The 24508-nt window shown below is 44.3% G+C and overlaps 1 protein-coding gene across 1 annotated transcript in view; it reads left to right on the plus strand.

Moving 5' to 3' along the window:
• Positions 1-7901: 7901 nt before the first annotated feature.
• The window catches only part of LOC140721392 (uncharacterized), a 1266977-nt gene continuing 1250370 nt past the window's right edge, over positions 7902-24508 (plus strand). Inside the window, exon 1 of the mRNA XM_073036244.1 lies at positions 7902-8002. The gene's annotated coding sequence lies outside the window, so the exon portion shown is untranslated. The remainder of the gene's footprint in view (positions 8003-24508) is intronic.

Consider the following 24508-nt stretch of genomic DNA (forward strand, 5'->3'; position numbering starts at 1 on the left):
GCTTTCTTAACAAGCCTATCTACTTGTGACACCATTTTTAGGGAATTATGTATCTGTACTCCCAGATCCCTCTATTCTACTGCACTCCTCAGTATCCTACCATTTACCTTGTATGTTCTACCTTGGTTTGACCTTCCGAAGTGCAACACCTCACACCTGTCCGCATTAAACTCTATCTGCCATTTTTCTGCTCATTCCTTTTTCAACCTATATTCACCCTATATCCAGCCTGTATCCCACCGCCTCAATGATATATATTAACCATCTTGTTCAACCTCTGTCCAGCCTGTATTCCATCACCTCAATGATATATATCAACCATCTTGTTCAGATGCTCTCCAGTCTGTATCGCATCACCTCAATGATATATATCAACCATCTTGTTCAACCTCTGTACAGTCTGTATCCCCCACCTTGACAATCCTGTTCAAACTCTGCCCAACCTGTATCCAATCCCTCAGTGCTATGTAACAACAATCATGTTCACCCTCTGTCCAGTCGTATCCCATGAACTCACTGATATATCTGCAATATTTATTCTAACATTTGTTTTCGCTGTGAATTACTTGCTTCTTCCTTTTCCCTCACGGAGTCTTCCAAGAATTTTTTGTTTTGTTTTGGATTTTTTTCTCTCTCTAGAACTACCAGAAGGTTAATTGCATGCAGCTCGAAGCAGGGCTAAATTAGCCATTACAATTTTTGTCTCACAGTTATAAATTGGCTGTAGTGTTGATCCTTGTCACAATGAAGCTCACAGCTGTGATTTGAGTTTGATATTTCCCTTTTCGTTTATTTTCAGTTCTTCAACTTTTTAGTTTTCTTTTCATTTGTGGCTTCTTAAGACATTACTCTGAAATGTTTTAATTCTTCTGGGAAATGGACTTGCATGGAACGCTCAGTTTGGATTCAATCTCCTATAGCACGGAAGCAGGCCTTTCAGCCCATCTAATCCGTGCCATTCCTTGTTTGGCCCCATCCACCTGCACCTAGAATATTCTCTTCCATAATTTCCTTTGGAGTCTTACACGATTATTGAGATCTTTCGTTCAAGTAGCTGACGAGAAGTCCACACAATTCTGCAAATCTGGATTTAGAGTGTATTCTACAACTTTAGCATTAGCATCCCAATTCCACTGACCATGCCCTGATTTATTAAGGTTAATATTCCCGGAGCTCTCTTTAAAACGCCATCGAACTCTAGTGCCACTTTCAGGGGATTCTGGATCAGTATTCCCATGTCAATTTATTTTGTCACACAGCGCAGACCTTTCCCATTCACTGTGTAAGTCATGTCCTGGTTTCCCCTGTCAAATTGCAACAGCCCACCGTTCTCTGCATTAAATGCCCTCTTCTAGATTTAACCCAACTTCCCAGCTGGTCCGGAGCACTGAGCAACTTCGTTAGCGTTACTCACTGTCTCCTACATCCCCATCTCGGTATAATCCACAGATTTGCTCGTCGAGTTTGGCGCATTTCATCTTTCATCTAAAAGATTAATATCAATACCAAGGAGACTGTCTCTTTCCCTGCAGCACCCCGCAGGTCACATGCCTCTATTCAGCCCAGATGGACAGTAATCTGCAAGCATTCTCTGGCTTCTTCCCGTGATTCATCCTGAATTCTACGCACCTTACTGTTTTGGACCAGCCTCCCATGCAGAATGTTATCAAACACCTTGTTAACGTCAATATAGGCAAAAAACCCCACATTCACTTCATCAAGCTTCTTGATAATTTCCTCAAAAACGTCCATAATCAGATTAGATAGGGCCTGCCAGGTTGACTATCCCTTTCTATCGAAATCTTACATATCTCATTCCTTGTGATCCCTTCCAATAACTTACCCAGGCCTGATGTCAGTTTCCCTTCATATGTACCGAACCTTCCCATTATGGCTCTCCTCTGGTCGGCTGGCACATCATCTGTAGCTATGATCATTTTATATTTCTCCGGCAGCATTCGCGCAGTTTCAACACTAGTGTCCCAAATGCTTCCACGGAATATGTTGTCCTGAGATTTATCCATCCCAATTCAGCTCAACAGAGCAAGCACCTGTTCTGTAAACTGGATACAATCCATAACTTGAAAAACGTTTCCTCATTTCTTTCGTCTCTATATCTGTATCCCTAGTATATGCACACCCAGGGAAATCATTAAAGATCTCCCCCGTTTCTGTTGGCTCCATGCACACATAAGCAGGCTGATCTTCAGAAGTTCGTTTGTCCAGTTAATGGGGCTTTAAGGAAACAACAGGTTTTCTCAAATAAATATACTGCCACCAAATAGTTTGTTACTCGTGGAAATGTGCTCATTACAGTAGTTGTTTATAATAATGAAAATCTTAATGTATGTGGAGCATTTACTGTCCCTGGGCCTGTTCTCAAAGGGATGATGGGACACGCTGGGAGGGGTAAACTGATTGAAACGTAGCAAATATTGGTGACTCCATAGAGTGGACGGATAAAGATGTTTTCATCAGGAGAGGTGTCTTGGAACAGAGAACAAAACCTCTCAAACCACTGAGTTGTATCCACAAATCTTCTCCTCCATAATTCTATCCAGTAATAGGATCAGAAACTTGCCTGTATTGTCAACTGTACTTCTACGTTTTTCGAAGCTACAACTATTTGTTTAAACATTTTTAATCGCTTAACTAAGCAAAGAAGGAAACTTTATGAATATCACCACAACGCATTGTGTCATGTATTTTGTAAATAACAGATAACCGAATTTTGAAGCAGACTGACCGCATTGAATGACCGGCTTCAGCACTGCTGCAAGTGCTGTGGAGAAGGAGCTGACAGCAGATTTACTGGAATTTCAGTTTGAACATTAAAACATTGCTGAGTGTTCAGTTTTCATTGTAGTCATAAAGAAACTCACAGCATGTGAGGTTGCTTCCTTTTTCCTTTACTTCTGCTGGGCCTCTTCCTCAGTCACCGGGGTAACAGACCACCAGAACTTCAAGAAGGGTTGAATATTTTATCCAACTGTAGTCACTGTGGAGACAGAGTGGCCTTAGGAACCAATGTGGATTCCAGGATGCTTTGAGCATTTATTGTGTGGAATATATGACGCCTCTGTTGGAATGAAGAGATGAGTAATGAATGTTGGGATTGCATCTTGTCAATATTTGTGTATCAACAGAAAAGACAAATCGGCTCTACTCTGCTTCCAGGACTACATTAACTATTTAATGTTTAAACACATTGTTTCTGGTCCACTACAGGAAATGTGGCGGCTAACTAACCTGGTCTAGTTCACACTCAACAATAAAATAATCAACAAGTATGCTCAGTTTACCTACGGAGTCCAGCTGAAATGTATCCGCGTCCACGGTGTGACCCAAGGCTCGGAATCAAACCCGATCCCCGTCCAGACAAAGCTTCCTCTGGCTACTATTCCATGATAGGTTGGTTCTGGAGTGTTAGTTTTTGCACTGTGAATAGCAGAGGCACTGCAGCACATTACCGGCAGTAAAGAGTCCTGGGCCATGGGTTATAATCCTGGGGTGAGGAGACCAGGAATATAGTATTTACAGTGCTTGAGTGGGGTTGGGGTAGTTGGCGCGTGGTCTAATGTATAAGGCATCGGTCTAATGATCTGAAGGTCACTGGTTCGAGCCTTAGCCTAGGCAGCCTGTTGTGTCCTTGAGACACTAAACAACACATTGTTCTGCGACAACATCGGGTGCCAAGCTGTCTGGGTCCTATTGCCCTTCCGTTGGACAACATCCGTGGCATGGAGTGGGAAAGGCTTACAGCTTGAGCAACTGCCGGTCTCCCATACAACTTTGCCCAGGCCTGCGGCCTGGAAACCTTCCATGGCGCAAATCCATGGTCTCATGAGACTAACGGATGCCTGAATAAAGTGCTTCGGGTTCATCCGAGCTTATTGCTTCTACAGATGGGACTGGCCGTTCCTCCTTCCGCAATGAGCAGATGTTTCGGCCAGATGGACATGGGTTGCGGGAAATTCTGTGTGAGACGTAGGGAAGATGTCCGAAACTCGGGGTGAATTGAGAGCCCGTGAGGTCGGGTCCTGGGCTCTCACACAGGTTTTGACCCATATATGATGGACCCGTCGATCAAGCTTCCCGGGTGTATGAAGTGATGAGTTAGTATCTGTGTTCTGTGCTCAGATGTTTGGTTCTGGAGTTCCCTTGGAAGCAAAGAAGAGAATGAGTTGCTATTCCTTCCACCACAGTGAGAGGCTGTGAGTTAATGGACTATTCTGTGTTTGCAGCAGTGAACATGGACCGGGGTTTAGTGTTGAATCCATGTTTGGAAAGTCCCTCTCACAGTCCCCTGCGGTCAGCTAGTGGGGGTCAAATAGAAGCTAAAGACAGACGTATTACAATGGTGTAAGGTGAATGACAGAGGCATAAGAGGGGAATTGGCCAGAATTGATTGGAAAATATCACTCGCAGGGAGAGTAACAGAGCAGCAATTAATGAAGATTAGAGGATTGGTAAGGTTGTAAAATCAAACAGAATACAACAAAACTTCATTAGAAGGTAAAGCTGAAATACCAAAGAAAATGAACCAATAATGTTAAAGATGTTACTAGTTGTTTCTTCAGATACCTAAAGTATAAAAGTGAGGCACGACTGGATATCAGAACGCTGGAAAACGATACTGGAGAGGTAGTAAAGCCGGGGGGAATTAATGGCGGTCGAACTGAATATATATTTACAACTGTCTTCATGGAGGAAGACAATAGCAGTATATTGGAAGTTCCGTGTGTCAGGGGGCATTAAGTGTGTGGTTACCATATCTGGAGAGAGAGATTTCTTAGGAAACTGATCGGTCTGAAGTTAGATCTGTCACCTGGACTAGATGGCAAGTACCCCAGAATTCTAAAAGCGGTGGCTGAAGAGATCGCGAGACATTAATAATGTTCTTTCAAGAATCACTATCTTCTCTGATGGTTCCGGAAGAATGGAAAATTGCAAATGTCACTTCATTCTTCAAGAAAGGAATGGAGCAGAATTGAACCCATATGCTAGTTTGTCTGACCTCAGTGTTCAGGAAGATATTGGAGTCGATTACTAAGGATGTCATCTCAGGGTACTTGGAGACCCGTCATAAAATAGGCTGCAGTCTTCTCTGTCAAATCTGATTGAGTTCTTTTAAGAAAATACAAGCATGATAGACAAAGGAGAATCGATTGATGCTGTGTAATTGGATTTTCAGCAGGTCTTTGTTACGCTGACACACATAAGGTTGCTTAACAAGCGACGAGATCATGGTATTACAAGCAAGATTCTGACAACGATAAAATAGTTGTTGATTGGAAAGGGGCAAAGCCTGGAAATAAAATAAACATTTTCTGGATTGCTTCCAGTGACTAGTGATATTCCACAGGAATCTGTGTTGGGACTGATTCTTTTACATCATATGTTAATGATTTGCACAATGGAATCGATGGCTTTGTTGCAATGTTTGCAGATAGTATGACGATAGGTGGAGGGGCATGAGGTTTTGAGAAATTAGAAAGGCTACAGAAGGACATAGACAAATTAGGAAACCGGCAAAGAAGTGGAATGCAGTGTCGTGAAATGTATGGCCATGCACTTCGGTAGACGAAATGAAAGTCTTAATTATTTTCTAAATACAATAGAAAACTAAGATGCAAGTTGGGAATCCTTGCGCATGATTCCCTAAAGATTAATTTGCAGTTTGAGTCTGAGGTGAGGAAAGCAAATGCAATTTTAGCATTCATCTCAAGAGGAGTAGAATATAAAATCAAGTATGTAATGTCGAAACATTTTAAAGCACTGGTGAGGCCGCACTTGGAGTGTTTTGAGCAGGTCTGGGCCTCTTAACTTCCAGCGGAATGTGCTGTAACTGTATAGAGTTCAAGGGCTGTTCACCGAAATAATTCTACGATTGAATGGTTTGTCATATGAACCGCGCTTAATGGCTCTGGGCCTGTATTCACTAGAATTGAGAAGAATGAGGGGTGACCTTATTGAAACCTATCGAATGGTGAAAAAACAATGATAGGGTTGTTGTGGAGATGGTGTTTCCTCTGGTGGGATAGTGTACAAGCAGCTGACCCTACCTCAGAATAGAGGAGCGCCCTATTAGAACGGGGTTGGACGGAATTTATTTGCCATGGAATGTTGAATCTGTGGAAGGTTTTCTTTAGCCACAGACAGCTGTGGTGTCCAAATGTTTGTGTATATTTAAGACAGAGATTGATAAATTCCTGATTGGTCAAGACATGAAATGATATGGTGAAAAGACAGGAGACTGGGAATGAGAGGAAATTTGGATCAGTCATGATGAAGTTGATGAATAGACTCGATGGGCCAAATGGCCTAATTCTGCTCCTATATCTTTATGGTCGAGTGGAGATAGAACATAACATAGAATAGTACATCACGGGAACACGCTCTTTGGGATTAAAACTGGCATCATTTTCCTGAACCGCCTTTTAACCCTTTCCATTATGAACGCATCCTCTTATAAGTTAGGGGCCCAGGCCTGCTAAGAATACTTTAAGTGTTGCCTCATCAGGACGTTATAAATTCTCAACAGTACATCCTTTCTTTTATATTACAGTTCTTTTGAAATGAATGCAAAGATCGCATTTGTCTTCTCCACCACCAACAAAACCTGTATATTAACCTGTAAGGAACTTGTACAAGCACTGCCAAGTCTCTTTGCGCCTTAAGCTTTTTTTAAAAATTTTGGGCCCAACCTGTCCAATATCTCCAAACAATTAAAATGGGAAATCTGCTTATTAATCTCATGTACAGTGGTGCACTGAAAATCCTGTTTAGCATACCATCCATACAGATCAATGGGACACAACAGAACATTGTTGTGCTATAAAGCAAAACAATAACAGAGTGTAACAAAGCATTACCGTTACAGAGAAAAGAAAGAGCAGGAAGACATATGGTGCAAGGTCATAACAAGTTACATTGTGAGGTTGAAGTCCATCTGATAACGTCAGGGACCATTCAATTTGTTTATAACAGCAAAATGGAATCCGATCTTGAGCGTGATGGTGGTGCCGTCCATTTTTAAAATCGTTGCCTCAGTTGAAAAGTGAGAATGTCCGGGATTTTGAAGTTATGTCGCCTGCTTTACTGATGCAACATAGAGTGCAGGCAATGTCCACAGTGGGCAGGTTGGTTTCTGTGATGTCCTCAGCTGTCCACAGCTCTCTGCAGTTCCATGCACTTACGGGTAAAGCAGGAGTTATACGAACGTTTAAGGTATCCCGTTGAGGTACTCTCTACGGTACACTGATGAAATTTGGTGAGGGACAAAGGTCACATGCCAAAGTTCCTATAGTTCGTTCTATCTCTGTCATTTTAGAATAGTTTCACGCAATAGTAGGTACTATTAATTTAGTTTCTCCGTATTACTGGAGAACCACCTGTGATTGTCATTGATCCCTTCACCCACCTGGTTCCAACAGCTTCTCCATGCTGATTTTGTTTAAAATCTGTCCAGCTTGAATCCCGTCACATCAATAATATATTCCAAACATCTTGTTCAACCTTTGTTCAGTCTGTATCCTTCTACCACAATGATGCATATCAAACATCTTATTCAGCCTCTGTCCAGTCAGTATTCCTCCACCTCAACTATATATATAAATTAGCATTTTCGTTCTCTGTCCAGCCTGTATCTCACCACTTCAATGATATGTATTAACCATCTTGTTCAACCTCTGTCCAGCCTGTATCCCACCACCAACGGCGAAAATTGCAAAATGTTGCAAAATTTCATGGACGTACATGTATGTGAAAGTCACGTGAGCCCTTCTCCCGCTCCCATTTTACCGCAGATCTGCCTTGTTTCCGAGGCTCCGCCCCCAGCTCTGATGACATAAATTACAGTCCTGACTTCCCTTCAGTTCTGTGTTGAAGCGGGTCGGCGGCGGCGGCGGATCGTCTGTAGGATTAGGAGACGACCATCACCCCCAGAGTCGGGAATCCGGGGGAGGGTTCACTGTCCGGGCGTGAAAACAAGTTCTCATCGGTGAGTACTGAGGCCGGTCCCGAGTGTGGACGTCTGATGTAAGGTAATGCACCAGGTTAACTTCCCCGATCTGGCGGCCTCTCTGCGCTTGCTGGAAAACTGCTGAGATAAGCCGCCGCTCAGCCCCTCTTGCCCTGGTCCTGGGAACGTGATGGGGTGGTGACATCGAGACTGCACTCATCCATTGAGGTTCATACCGGGAACTTTACCTTCGTCACCCAGCCCCGCATCGGGTCCAAACTTCACCTGGATCGTTAGCCGGTGTCTACAATGGAACAGCTTCTGCACTGCTGAAGGTGTGTAGAGCTGGAAGGCAGCAGATTTATTGCACCTCGAAAGGGTTAAAGCAGCAACTGGTATTTTAGTTTAACCATTACAGAATGGCAGAGTGTTCAGTATTCACTGTGGTCATAAGGGAACTCAGAGCATGTGAGGTGGAGAATGTAAATTCCTTTATCGTTTAGTTCTGGTGGGCCTCTTCCTCAGTCACCAGGGAAACAGCCCACCACAGCTTCAAGGAGTGTTGAAGATTTTTAACACTCTACACAGCCCTTTAGCAGAAATTCTTTGGCCACAGCATCCAATGTGAATTCGAGAATGTTTTGAGCATTTACTGTATGGAATATATAATGTCTGTGCTGGAATGAACAGATGACTAATGAATGTTGGGATTGTATTTTGCAAATCTTTTTTAGAATATCACAAACATCTTGTAATCGGTCAATATTTGTGAATCAAACAAAAGAGAAAAATCTGTTTCCAGGGATATATTTACCATTTAATATTGAAATTTGTTGTTCCTGTTCCACTACGGGAAAAGTGGCGGCCAGCTGATTTGGTGCAGATTCCACTCAACATCATAATAATCAATAATATGCCCAGAGACATGACAAAATGTATCCGGGGCCATTTTGTAAATCACGGAACGAAAGTCAACTCGATCCCCGTCCAGACAAGGGTCCTTCAGGTTACAATTCTGTCATGGGTTGGTGTAGGAGTGCTCTTTTTTTTTGATCTGTGAATAGTTGAGGCACTGCAGCACATTAGCGGTAGAAAAGAGCTCTGGGAGGGCTGGGCTATTCGTTATCATCCTGGGATGAGGAGACCAGGAACATGGAAATTCCAGTGTTTGGTGTTCGCCCGATCTTGTTGCTTCTACAGATGGCACTGGACATTCCTCCTTCCGCGATGAAGCAGACGCCTCGGACAGATAGGCACGGGTTGCGAGGAATTCTGATTACTGTGTGAGACAAGGGAAAGTTGTGTGATCATCTTGGGGGTGGCTTGGGACCCTGTGAGGATGGGTCCTGGGACAGCACACAGGTTTTGATACATATATAATGGACCCGTTGTTCAAGCTGCCTAGGAGTATGAGGTGATGCGTTAGTATTAATGCTCTGTGCTCAGATGGTTGCTTCTGGAGTTTCTTTGGAAGCAAAGAAGGGAATAAGTTGCCATTGCTTCCCTCACAGTGAGAGGTTGTGAGTTAATGGGCAGTTCCGTGTTTGCAGCAGTAAATCCGGGGTTTAGTGTTCAATCCGTGTTTGGAAAGACCCTCTCACTGTCCCCTACAGGCATCTAGTGGGAGTCAAATAGAAACTCCAGAAGGAGAAGCTGGAGACAGGCGCATCGATATTGCAGAGGTACCATCATTACAGTGGTGTACAGGGAATTACCGAGGCAGGAGAGGGGAATTGGCCAGAATCACTCGCAGGGATGGCAGCAGAGCAGCAATTTGTGGGAAGTTGCAGGATTGGCAAGTTTTTAAAAGCAAACAAAAGGCAAGAAAAGTTGTTAAAAAAGCAGAGGAAATATACCAAAGTAATCGAGCAGATAACAGTAAAGAGGCTCCTAAATGTTTAATTGATACATAAAGTGTAAAAGAGAGGCACGACTGGATATCAGAACGCTGCAAACTGGGGATGTAGTAAATGGGGACAAGGAATGGCGGACGAACTGAATAAGCATTTTGCACCGGTCTTCATGGAGGAAGACACTGTCAGTATATCGGAAGCTCAGGGGGCATCAAGTGTGTGAAGTTACCAGAACCAGAGAGAGGTTTCTTGGGAAACTGAAAGGTCTGACATTAGATATGTCACCTGGACTTGATGGCGGGCACCCGGGAATGTGATCTCAGGTTACTTGGAGACCCGTCAGGAAATAGGCCGCAGTCTTGTCTGACAAAACTGATGGAGTTCTTTGAAGAAATAACAAGCAGGATAGACAAAGAGGAATCGGTTGATGCTGTGTATTTGGATTTTCAGAAGGTCTTTGTTACGCTTCAACACGTAAGGTTGCTTAACAAGCTACGAGATCACGGTATTACAAGACAGATTCTAATATTGATAAAGCAGTGGTTGATTGGAAAGGGGCAAAGCGTTGGAATAAAAAGAAGCTTTTCTGGATTGGTCCCAGTGACAATGATTTTCCACAGGGGTCTGTGTTGGGACCGATACGTTTACGTCATATGCTAATGATTTAGACGATGGAATTGATGGTTCTGTTGCAAAGTTTGCAGACAGAATGAAGATAGGTAGAGGGGCAAGCGGTTTTGAGGAACTAGAAAGTCTACAGAAGGATTTACACGGTGAGGAAACTGGGCAAGGAAATGGAATAATGTGTCAAGAAATGTATCGTAGACGAAATGAAAGGGTTAGTTATTTGCTAAATACAAAAGAAAACTGAGGTGCAAAGGGATTTGTGGGTCGTTGTGCAGGATTCCCGAAAGGTTAATTTGCAGGTTGAGTCTGTGGTCAGTAAGGCAAATGCGATGTTAGCATTCATCTCAAGAGGACGAGAATATAAAAGCAAGGATGTAATGTTGAATCTGTATAAAGAACTGGTGAGGCCGCACTTGGAGTATTCAGAACAGATCTGGGCCTCTTAACTTCGAAAGGAATGTGGTGAAACTGCAGAGGGTTCAAAGGTTGTTCGCAAAAGCGATTCGTCGATTGAATGGCTTGTCATGTGAACCGCGTTTGATGGCTTTGGGCCAGTACTCACTGGATTTCAGAAGAATCAGTAGTGGCTGTATTGAAACCTATCGAATGGTGAAAAGCTTTGATAGAGTTAATGTAGAGATGATGTTTCCTCTGGTGGGATACTATACGAGCGGATGACCTTACTTCAGAATAGAGGGCCCCCTATTAGAATACGGCGAGCAGGAATTTATTTTAACAGAGAATGATGAATCTGTGGAAGCTTTTTTGCCAACAGAGGTTGATTGGCACTTCAATAATGAGGGCATGGAAGGATTTAATGAGACGTCAGGAGATTGGGAATGTCAGGAAAACTCGATCTGCCATGATGAAAGTGCGGAGCAGTCTCGATGGGCCAAACGGCCTAATCCTGCTCCTATATCGTATAGTCGAATGGAGATAGGACATAACTTAGAACATAGAATAGTACATCACGGGAACACGTTCATTGGAATCAAACCTGGAATCATTTTCCTGACCCGCCTTTTAACCCTCTCCATTTCAATCATCCTTTCTCATGTTAGGGGCCCAAACCTGCGCACAATACTCTCAGTGTTGCCTCATCAGGATTCTATAAATTCTCAACAGTACATCCTTCATTATATATTATAGTCCTCTTGAAATGAATTCAAACATCGCAATTGCCTTCTTCATCACCGACTCGGCCTGTATACTAACCTGTTGGGAAAACTGCACAAGCACTCCCAAGTCTCTTTGCACCTTGGTAGTTTTTTTTAATTTTTGAAATTTTGGCCCAACCTGTCCATGATCTCCACACAATTAAAATGGGAAATCTGTTTGTTTTTATCATGTACTGGGGTGCAATGAAAACATTGTTTTGCATACCATCCATACAGATCAATAGAGCACAACAGAACATTGAGGTGATATAGGGTAAGTGGAGCTACAGCGTGTAACAAAGCATCATTGTTTCAGAGAAACCAAAGCGCACTTTGGCATATACTGCAAGGTTACATTGTGAGGTTAAGGTGTATCTTATCTAGCTGGGGTGCATTCAGTTTGCTTATAGCAGCAGAATGGAAGCCGTCCTTGAATATGATGATTTGTGTTTTTCACTGAGTGTGTAATCTTCGTCCCAGGTGGAAAGCGAGAATGGCCAGGACTGTGAGGTTATTCTGCCTGCTTTACTGATACAACAGGAAGTTCATACACAGCTCATGGCGGGCAGTCTGGTTTTCGCGATGTCTACAGCTCTCTGCAGTTCCTGGCAGTCATGAGTAAAACAGTAGCAGTATGAACGCGTAAGGTATCCTCTTGGGATACTTTCTATGGTGGGCTGATTAAATTTAGTGAAGGACAATGATTATATGCCAAATTTCCTTTAGTTAGTTCTATCTCTGTCATTTTAGAATCTTTTCCATGTAATAGATAGTAGGTGTTGTAAATTCAGTGTCTGTGTATTGCTGGAGAACCACTTGTGATTGAGCTTGATCCCTTCTCCCAACTGTTTCATTCAGCTTATTCCATGCCGATTTTTCTGAACCTCTGTCCAGCCTGTATCCCACCACCGCAACGATATATATCAACCATCTTGTTCAACCTCTGTCCAACCTGCATCCCACCACCTCAATGATATATATCAACCAACTTGTTCAATCTCTGTCCAGTCTGTATCCCACCACCTCAATGATATATATCAACCATCTTGTTCAACCTCTGTCCAGCCTGTATCCCACCATCTCAATGATATATATCAACCATCTTGTTCAACCTCTGTCCAACCTGCATCCCACCACCTCAATGATATATATCAACCAACTTGTTCAATCTCTGTCCAGTCTGTATCCCACCACCTCAATGATATATATCAACCATCTTGTTCAACCTCTGTCCAGTCTGTATCCCACCACCTCAATGATATATAACAACCATCTTATTCAATCTCTGTCCAGTCTGTATCCCACCATCTCAATGATATATATCAATCAGCATGTTCAACCTCTGTCCAGTCTGTATCCCACCACCTCAATGATATGTATCAAACATCTTTTACAAATATTCACCAATAAGTATCCCACCGCCTCAATGATATATTGTGTATCAACGATCCTGTTCAAACTCCGCCTATCCTATTACCACCAGGTAAATGATATATATCAGTAATATTTCTTCCAATCTTTCATTGCCTTGTGAAGTACAGTTTTGCACCTCTCATCGCAATGAGTCATCCCGGACTCGGTTGTTGTTAGCTAGAACTACCAGTGTTTTAATGGAATACAACACAAGACAAGGTAAATCAGACATTACAATATTTGTTTCACAGTTACAAATTTACTGTTGTGGTAATCTTTTAGAGAATGAAACTCACAACACATAATGTGAATTTTGTTGCTTCGCCTTTCGTTTATTTTCGGTTCCTTATCTTTTGACTGTGCCTTGCATTTGTTGCTTCTTAAAGCAGCGAACTGTGGTGTCATTTTCAGAGAATTGTGGATCTGTATTCCATTGCAGTTTCTTTTGTCACTTATGACAGACCATTGGGATTCACTATATCAGTTATAGGCTCTTCTCAGCCTCTTCTTAAGCTCCTTTCTTGCTACCCTATATTCCTCAATAGACTCGTCTGTTCCTTGCTTCCTAAACCTCATGCATGCTGATTTCTTCCACCAGACTAGATTTTCCACCTCACTTGTCACCCATGGTTCCATCATCCTACCATTCTTTATCTTCCTCACCGAGACAAATTTATCCCTAACATGCTGCAAGAGATCCCTAAACATCGACCAAATGTCCATAGTACATTTCCCTGCCAAAATGCATCATTCCAATTCACACCCGCAAGTTCTAGCCTTATAGCCTCACAGTTTGCCCTTCCCCAATCAAAACAAAATCTTGTCCTCTCCGATTCTATTCTCTTCCATGATAATGCTAATAGCCAGAGAATGGTGGTCACTGAATCCACATGCTCACCCATTGTGAAATCTGTGACCTGACCCCGTTCGTTACCAACATGTCTCCTTTGGAGAACCAGACGCCTCTTCCCCAGTCTCTTCAGTTTGGCACCTGAGAACATTTCTATCACATAGAAACCTTTGATTTCAATCCACACAAGCAGTCCTCGCATGATCCTTATCCCCCTGCACCTCACCACCAGCTCTGACACTCTGGTTCCCCTCCCTCTGAAAATCCAGTTTAAACCCCCCGGAGCAGCACTAACTAACCAACACGCAAGGATGTTAGTTCCCCTCCAGTTCATGTGTAACCAGTCCCGTCGGAACGGTCCCACCTCCTCCGGTAAAAGGCCCTATTGTCCAGAAACATGAAGCCCTCCCTCCTGCACCATCTCCTCTGCATTATCTTCCTATTTCTAGCCTCACTAACACGTGGCACGGGAAGCAATCCAGAGATTGCAGCCCTGAAGATTCTGTCCTTCAACTTTGCACCTAACTCCCTAAACTCTCTTTGTAGGGCCTCCTCCTTCTTCCTATCCACATCATTTGTCCCTACATGGACCACGACATCTGGCTGCTCAACCTCCCTCCTGAGAATACCGAGAACTCGATCCGAGATACCGCGGATCCTGGCACCCGGGAGGCATCAGACCATCCTAGAATCTCGATCCCTCCAACAGAACCTCCTATCTGTCCCCATAATTATTAAATCACCTATCACTACTGTTCTGCTCTTTTCCTCCCTTTCCTTCAGAACTGAGGGTCCAGTCTCGGGGCCAGAGACCCGACCATTACAACTTGTCACTAGTAGGTCATTCCCACCAACAATATCCAAAACGGATTCCTTATCGTTGATGGGAACAGCCACTGGTGTTTCTCTGCTCTTCCTGTCTATTCCCCTTCCCTCTCCTGACAGTCAGCCAGCTACAGGCCTCCTGCCTCTTAGGGGTAACTATCTCCCTGAACCTCCTGTCTATTTCTGCCTCTGCCTCCCGAGTGATCCGACGTTCATCAAGATCCAGCTCCAGTTCCCTAACTCGGTTTGTCAAGAGCTGCAGCTGGATGCACCTTTTGCAGGTGTTGTCATCAGGGACAATTGTGTTCGCCCTGACTTCCCACATACTGCAAACGGAGCACTCCCATGCCCTAACTGCTGCCTCCATTACCTACTCCGAAGTTAATTAAATTAATTAAAGAAACTTACCCGGCCTTACCTCACTGGGAGCAAACTCGTCCTCAGCCTCTGCTCGCCGAAACCTCTTGAGCCATAGCCTCAAAGCTTCACTCCTACCCTGAGCCACTCACACCACTGGCCGCTCCTCTTCAGTTACCCGTCCTTTTATTTGTCCCTGCCAATTATCTCAGGAGCCCTTCGCTCCTGCTCTTCCTTCTGCAATGGTCACACAGAACCGAAGGGTGCATTGCATCACCCTCAGACTATTCAGACTATTAAACTTCCTGAGCACTTGTTCAGTCGTAATTTTCACTACACATAATCCACTTCCCTGGCATTCTTAAATGTTGGGTATACTGCAGATGTCTTCCACTTGGCCTCTGATTACAATATCTCCGGAGTCATTTTCTATTATTCCTATATCTACCCTCAACTCTCTTTTAAGCTTTATATACAAAAAAAAAACCTCTTAGCAGCTTCTTTGAAATTAGTCGCCAGGTTCTTTTCATAATTCTTCTCTTCTTTCCCAATGACCTTCTTAGTTTCCTTATGCAAGTTTTTAAAAGCTTCCCAATACTCTATCTATCACTAGCTTCGACTTCCTTCTATGGCCTCGGGTTTTGCTTTTACGTTGGCTTTGACTTCACATGTCAGCCACGACAGTGAACCTCCTTCCATTCGAAATTATCTTCCTATTTGGAATATAGCTGTCTTGCACTTCCCTCACTTTTCGCAGAATCTCCAGCCATTGCTGCTCCGCTGTCCTTCCTGCTACTGTCCCTTTCCCGTCATCCTTTGCCGGTTCCCCTCTCATTCCATTGTAATTTGCCTCATTCCACTGAAATAACGATACATCAGAATTCAGTTTCTCCTTCTCAAATTTCAAAGTGAACTCGATTATATTGAGATCACTGTTCCCAAAGGGTCCCTTAACCTTAAACTCTCTTATCAACTCTGGATCATTGCACAACACCCCAATGCAACACAGCCGATGCCCCAGTGGGCACAACAAGAAACTGTTTTAAAAAGCCATCCCTTAAACATTCTATAAATTCTCTTTCTTGTACTAGCCTGGTATTCCCAATCCACTTTCATGTTAAAATCCCCAACGATTATCATAACATTGCCCTTCTGACACGCTTTTTCTATCCCTTGCTGTAATCTGTAACGCTGCTGCTGTTTCGAGGCCAGTATAAAATTGTCATTAGAGTCCTTTTACCCTTGCCATTTCTTAATTCAACTCATACAGACTCTAGACCTTCCGATCCTATTTCATCCCTTTCACATGATTTAATATTATTTCTTATACACAGGGCCACACCACTTCCCTCTGCCTGCTAACCTATCTTTCCGATACACCGTATATCCTTGCAGCGATTGTCTACTGAGACTCTCTGGGTGGAAATTAGGAAGAGAAAAGGGTCAATACCTCTACTGGGTGTTTTTTATAGACAACCCAATAGTAACAAGGACATCTAGGAGCAGACAGAAAGACAGATTCTGGGAAGTTGTAATAATAACAGGGTCATCGTGTTGCGAGATACTAATTTCCCAAATATTAATTGGCAACTCCCTAGAGCAAGTGGATTAGATGGGGTGGAGTTTGTTAGATGTGTTCAGGAAGGTTTCTTGATACAATATGTACAAACGTAGATAGGCCTACAGGAAGAGAGGCAGTTCTTGATCTGATATTGGGAATTGACCCTGGTCGGGTGTCAGATCTCTCAGTGGGAGAGCATTTTGGAGATAGTGATTACAATACTATCTCCTTTATCATAACATTGGAGACGGATGGGAATAGACAAGTTATGAAAGCGTTCAGTTGGAGTAAGGGGAAATATGAGTCTATCAGTCAGGAACTTGGAAGCATAAATTGGGAATAAATGTTCTCGGGGAAATGGACGGCCGAAATCTGGCAAATGTTCAGGAAGAAGGTACAGGAGCCTCAGGTCCCACACCACCTGGTTCACGGACAGTTACTACACCCTGCAGCCATCAGGAAGAAGGTACAGGAGCCTCAGGTCCCACACCACCAGGTTCAGGGACAGTTACTACCCCCCGCAGCCATCAGGAAGAAGGTACAGGAGCCTCAGGACTCACACCAACAGTTTCAAGAACTGTTACTACCCTTCAACCATCAGGGAGGAGGATCAGGAGCCTCAGGTCCCACACCACCAGGTTCAGGGACAGTTATTACACCCCGCAGCCATCAGGAAGGAGGTATGGGATCCTCGGGACTCACACCAACAGTTTCAGGAACAGTTATTACCCCTCAACCATCAGGGAGGAGGCTCAGGAGCCTCAGGACTCACACCACCAGGTTCAGGGGCAGTTATTACACCCCGTAGCCATCAGGAAGAAGGTACAGGAGCCTTAGGAGATCTGCATAGATACTTTCCAATAAGACAGGGAAAGGATGGTAGGGTACAGGAACTGTGGTGTACAAAGTTTGTTGAAAATTTAGTCAAGAAGCAAAGAAATGCTTACGAAAGGTTCAAAACTCTGGTCATAACAGAGAGCTAGAATAATATAAGGGTGGCAGGAAAGAGCTGAAGAATGAAATTAGCAGAACCAGAAGGGGCCAGGAGAAGGCATTGGTGGTTTGGTTGTAAGAAAGCCCCAAGGCATTCTACAAATTTGTGAAGAGCAAAAGGATAAGACGCGAGAGAATAGGACCCATCAAGTGTAACAGTAGAAAAATGTGGCTGGAACCGGAGGAGATTGCAGAGGTACTTAAAGTATACTTTCCTTCAGTATTCACTTCAGAAAAGGATCTTGACGATTGTAGGGATGACTTACAGCTGACTGAAAAGCTTGAGCATATGGATATTAAGAAAGAGGATGTACTGGAGCATTTGGAAAGCATCAAGCTGGGTAATTCGCCGGGACCGGACGAGATTTACCTCACGCTACTGTAGGAGGCGATGAAGGAGATTGCTGAGTCTCTGGCGATGATTTTTGCATCATCAGTGGGAACAGAGATTCCGGATGATGGGAAGGTTGCAGATATTGTTCTCTTATCCAAGAAATGGAGTAGAGATAGCCCAGGAAATTGTAGGCTAGTGAGTTTTACTTCAGTGGTTGTTAAGTTGACGGAAAAGATCTTGAGAGGCAGGATTTATGAACATTTGGAGAGGTATAATATGATTACGAATAGTCAACGTTACTTTGTCCAAAGCAGTTCGTGCCTTATGAGACTGACTGAATTTTTGACAATGTGACTAAACACATGAGGATAGAGCAGTAGATGCAGTGTATATGGATTTCAGCAAGGAATTTGATAAGGTACCGCATACAAGGTTTATTGAGAAAGCAAGGAGGCATGGGATCCAAGGGGACATTGCTTTGTGGATCCAACTAGCTTGCCCACAGAAGGCAAAGAGTGGTTGTAGACGGGTCATATTCTGCATGGAGGTCGGTGACCAGTGGTGGGTCTCAGGATTCTGTTCTGGGACCACTGTTCTTCGTGAATATTTTAAGTGACCTGAATAAGAAAGCGAAGGGATGGGTTAGTAAATTTGCTGAGGACACGGTTGGGGATGTTGTGGATGGTGTGGAGGGCTGTCAGACGTCACAGAGAGATATCGATAAGATGCAAAACTGGGCTGAAAGGTGGCAGATGAAGTTCAAACCAGATAGGTCTGAGTTGGTTCATTTTGGTAGTCAAATATGATGGCAGAATATAGAATTAATGGTAAGGCTCTTGGCAGTGTGGAGGATCAGGGGGATCTAGGTGTCAGAGTACATAGGATACTTAAAGCTGCTACACAGCTGCTCGAATCTTGACTCTGTGGTTAAAAAGGCATACGGTGCATTGGCCTTCATTAACCGTGGGACTGTGGTTAGGAGCCGAGAGGTAATGTTTCAACAATATAGGACCCTGGTCTGACCACATTTGGAGTAGTGTGCTTAATTCTGGTCGGTAATCAGTACAGGAAGGATGTGGAAACAAGAGTGGGTGCAAAGAAGACTTACAAGGATGTTGCCTGGATTGGGGAGCATGCCTTGTGAGAATAGATTGCGTGAACTCGGCCTTTTCTCCTTGCAGGAAGGGAGGATGAGAGGTGACCTGATAGAGGTGTATAAGACGATAAGAGGCATTGATCGTGTGGGTAGTCAGACCACAGGGTGGGTAGTCGGAAACAGGGTGGGTTCGCAGGGCTGAAATGGATAACACCAGAGGGCACAGTTTTAAGGTGCTGGGAAGTAGGTACAGAGAAGATGTCAGGGGTAATATTTTTATTCAGAGAGTGGTGAGTGCATGGAATGGGCTGCCGGAGACGGTGGTGGAGGCGGATACGATAGGGACTTTGAAGGGTCTATGGATAGGTACATGGAGCTTAGGAAAATAGAGGGCTATGGATAACCCTAGGCAATTTATAAAGGAAGTACAAGTTCGTCATTGCATTGTGGGCCGAAGGGCATGTATTGTGCTGTAGATTTTCTATGTTCTATGTACACCACTCGCTGTGGGATGTGGGGACGATGTCTGAGGTTTCCGGAGAGTAAACACAATGTGTACTGCAGATGCTGTGGTCCAATCGACACGTAAACAAGCTGGAGGAACTCAGCAGGTCGGGCAGCATCCGTGGAAACGTGCAGTCAACTCTTCGGGCCGAGACCCTTCGTCAGGACTGAAGAAGGAGGAGGCAGGGGCCCTATAAAGAAGGTGGGGGGAGGGTGGGAAGGGTAATTCTGGTAGGTGCCAGGTGAAAAACCATAGAGGAAACATCAAGTGGTCGGGGAGGGGAAGCAGGGAGGGGATAGGCTGGAAAGGTGAAGAAGGAATGTAAGGGGAAAGCACAATGGGTAGCAGAAGAAGGCAGAATTATGAGAGAGGTGATAGGGAGCTGGAAGAGGAGGCAGAGTGAAAGTGGGAGAGGGAGGAGGGAGGGAGGGAATTACCGGAAGTTGGAGAATTCGATATTCATACCAAGGGGCTGGAGACTACCCAGATGGTATATGAGGAATTGCTCCTTCAACCTGAGTTTGGCCTCATCATGCCAGTAGAGGAGACCATGTATGGACATATCCGAATGGGAATTTGAAGCAGAGTCGAAGTGGGTGGCAACCGGGAGTCCTGTCTGTTGGGGCCAACAGGTTTCCGGGGTCGGTGAGTAGCAGATTCAGCTGTGTGACCCTGTGAGGTTGGGTCCAAATACTATGCACCCGGGGATGAAGCTGCTCAGGGATTTTGAGGTGTTGAGCCAGTATTTATTTTCTAAGCTCAGATGTTAGTTTCTGGAGTTCCTTTGGAATTAATGACTGCTAATCTGGGGAGAGGATGGGTTCCCATACCATCCCTCTCAGATAGAGGCTGAAAGTAAATGGCCTGTTCCGTGTTTGCAACAGAAATAGACCCGTGAGTTTGGTGTTCAAATTGTGTTTGTAAATTCACCTCCCCACACACTGTCCCCTGCCTCGCAGTCGGTGGAAAACAGGAAGAACCTCAAAATGCGGGAAATCTAGATTAAAAATGGGAAATTGTTGAAATCATTCTGACGTACGGTTGTGAAACCAAATCGCTAACTTAGTTTCTCTTGAAGTGGACCTGTGCACAGGCGCATGTTTAGTGACTGCTAGGGGAACAGTAAAGAAACCTTAGTTTTCCCCTGTAAATAATCCTGGTACCACATTCCCTGTTTTTACTGAAATGTGTTCATTACAGCTGTTGCTCACAAGGGTAATCGCAGGAATGAGAGGGTTTATGTATGACAAGCATTTGATGACTCTGGGCTTGTACTCTATGGAGTTCATAAGTATAGAGGTGGACGGGATCTTATTTAAACCAACAGAATGCTGAACAGCCTGGATACAGTGGACGTGGACAGGATGTTTCCATCAGACGGAGAGTCTAGGGTCTGAGAGCACAGCCTCGGAATAAAGCAGCTTCCCTTTAAAACTGAGATGAGAGAAACTTTTTCACTCTACGAATGGTCGGTCTGTCGAGTTTGTTACAACAGATGATGGCTAAGACTCTCATTGAGTATATTTATGGCAGAGTGTGATTTTTTTTTGTTAGCCAGAACTACTAGAGGATAAATTGAATATAGCGTGAGGTATCGTTGAATGCAGCCTTCACGTTTTTAGATTCTTCATTTCAAAATTGCTGCAGTGCTAATATGTGTCACAATGGCACTCACAGCATATGATGTAGAGTTTCTTAATTCCCTTTTCGGTTAGGTTTGGAGTGCCACTTCCTCCGTTTCCAGGGTAACAGCGCACCAGAGCTGCAGGAAGTGTTGAACATATTTATGGCTCTGTGGTCATCGCAGAGCAAGGGTAACAGAGTGATAGTGGGAGGAAGGGATGTTGTGAGCATTGACTGTACGGAATGTATTACACCAGGTCCGGAATGGACTCAGAACTAACGAACCGGTGGGATGGGGTGGCATTTACACAGCTTGGGGTGTTGCTGACATTTTGCAATCAGTTACATCTGCGCAGTAAAATGAAAAAGAAAAATCTACAGTTGTGGGAAATTTAAAACAAGAAGGAGAAAATACAGGAAACGGTCCGCAGATCGCAAATTCCACATTCCACTCTCTGAATGAAGCAGTCTCCCTCAGATTCCCCTTAAATAGTTCAATTTTCACCCTAAACCCACGCAACCAACCTAAGGGATGAACGCCAACATGCCTTCTCCCTATTTATACCATCATAGTTTGCATACATCTAGCAGGGGTTCCCAACGGACCCCACGGATAATGTCAGGGATCCATGGTATAAAGAAGTTTGGGAACCCCTGTAACTCGGATCCTTAAATAACAGCAATTTCAGGATGTATAATATATATATTTCTCTGACATTAAATGTACATTTGAAACCTTTGTCTGCCAGGGCTCCTGCAGGTTCTACACTAGCTTGCCGCAAGGTGCGAGGGACACCTTGTCAGGCACTGGGTATTCATCCATCCTAATTCATGTCAACACAGCAAGCACCTGTTGTGCAATCTGTATACAATCCATGGCCCGACTCCCAGGTAAATATAGGCACAGAGAAGTTATTAAAAATCTCCCCATCTCTTTCGGCTCCATTGGTAGATGAGAACGCTGATCCTCAGGAGAAATTTTGTGAGTTATTGGGACGGTGAGAAAACCACAAGTTTTCTCAATGAATTATCCTGCCACCAAACTGTCTGTTATCCATGGAAATGTGCACAATACAGTTGTTTACAAAGTTCATGAGTGATTATGGAATGAAAAAAAAAATGGTGTAGGAGGGGCTTTTAGTGTCTCCGGGCCTGTGCTCACTGGAAGGGTGGTGACTCTGGGGACAACAACCTCAATGCAATCCTGCGGTCTGGGTAGATTGGATGGGGACAAGATGCGTCCAACAGAAGGAGAGTCTAGGATCTGAGGTCACCATCTGAACCCATTCAATTGTATCTGGGGACCTCCCCTTCCATCATTCTGTCGGTAGCAGGATATGAATTGCACTTGTATCAATGCCGGGGGTTGATCGCAATTATAAGTTACTTGCAGATACAAGAATATAACGGAATATTTAACCACTTAATGGGAAAAAGTGTGAAATTCATGATTATCACCACAATGTATTGTGTGATGTCTTTTGTAAATAGCCCATAGTGGACAGTTAGAGCCGACAGGCAACATCCAACAACCTGTTTTGATTTTGTAACAGCTTCTGCACTACTGGAAGTTCAGAGATGGAACGACCAGCAGATGTACTGGAGGCACCTCGGGACAGGGTTAAAACAGCTACTGAAATTTTAGCTTCCCCATTGCAAAATGGCTGAGAGCTCAGTATTCACCTTTGTCATAATGAAACTCACAGCATGTGAGGTTGAGTTCCTTATTTCATATTTTCAGTTACTTCTTCTCTGCCACTTCCTCCATCACCAGGGTAACAGCCCAGCAGAGCTGGTGACCCATAGCCTGGTTCCCTGACCATTGAAAGCATCATCAGGTTCCAGTTCTGTTTGGGATGAGGGATTGTTAACTTTAGAACTGGGAATAGCCAAGACACTGCAGCACCTTACCGACAAGAAAGAGTCCTGGGAGTGTTGGTGCTTGGGCTATAATCCTGGAATGGGGCTCCAGGATTATGGAGCTGGCAGTGTTAGGGTTTGGCTCTGGCCCAGGTTTGTGCTTCTGCAGATGAGGTTGAATGTTCCTCCTTCTGCAGTAGAGCAGGTTTCCGGTCGGGTTGTTGGATAGAGGTTGTAGAACATGTGTTATGATAAAAGGTTGAACAAACTCTGTGCTGTAGTGGAATTAATTTAAATTGGGTGTTCTACACAAGTCCATTCCCCAGGAAAATTGCATCATTTCAATGTAAAACTTGGGTTGTTTCTATAGAGTGGTGCAGGCTGAGGTTTTCTCAATGAATTATCCTGCCACCGAATTGTCTGTTATACTTGAAAATGTGCTCGTTAGAGTTTTTTTTTACAAGGTTCACAAGACTGATTCGGGAATGAAACGTTTGGGGCATTTGGTGTCTCTGGGCCTGTTCTCAATGAAAGAGTGGTGACTCTGGGAACAGAAACCTCGATAAAGTGCTGAGGTCTGGGTGGTTAACCGATGGGGACAAGATGTTATGAAGACCGTGGCGGGTCTCATTAGCAAGAACGACGAGTCAGCATACAGAGAAAAGGTGCAGTGGCTAACGGACTGGTGCAGAGCCAACAACCTGTCTCTGAATGTGAACAAAACAAAATAGATGGATGTTGACTTCAGAAGAGCACAGAGCGACCACTCCCCGCTGAACGTCGACGGCTTCTCCGTAGAGATCGTTACGAGCACCAAATTTCTTGGTGTTCACCTGGTGGAGAATCTCACCTGGTCCCTCAACACCTGCTCCATAGCAAAGAAAGACCAGCAGCGTCTCAACATTTTGCGAAGGCTGAGGCAAGTCCATCTCCCACGCCACATCTTCATCAAATTCTACAGGGGTTGCATTGAGAGCATCCTGAGAAGCTGCATCACTGCCTGTTTCGGAAATTGCTCCATCTCGGATAGCAAGACCCTGCAGCGGATAGTGGGGTCAGCTGAGAAGATCATCGGGGTCTTTCTTCCCGCCATCACGGACATTTACACCACACGCTGCATCCGCAAATCTAACAGCATTGTGAAGGACCCACGCACCCCTCACACAAACTCTTCTCCGTCCTGCCATTTGCAAAAAGGCACCGAAGCATTCGGGCTCTCACGACCAGACTATGTAACAATTTCTTCCCACAAGCCGTTAGACTCCTCAATTCCCAGAGTCTAGTCTGACGCCAATCTACACACACACACACACACACACACACACACACACACACACACACACACACACACACACACACACACACACACAGGCTCACACACAGACACACACAGAAACACACACACAGACACACTCACACACACGCAGACACACACACAGACACTCACACACACAGACACACACAAACACACACACACAGAAACATGCAGAC

Source organism: Hemitrygon akajei, unplaced genomic scaffold (assembly GCF_048418815.1).
Source record: "Hemitrygon akajei unplaced genomic scaffold, sHemAka1.3 Scf000054, whole genome shotgun sequence".
NCBI classification, from domain to species: domain Eukaryota; kingdom Metazoa; phylum Chordata; class Chondrichthyes; order Myliobatiformes; family Dasyatidae; genus Hemitrygon; species Hemitrygon akajei.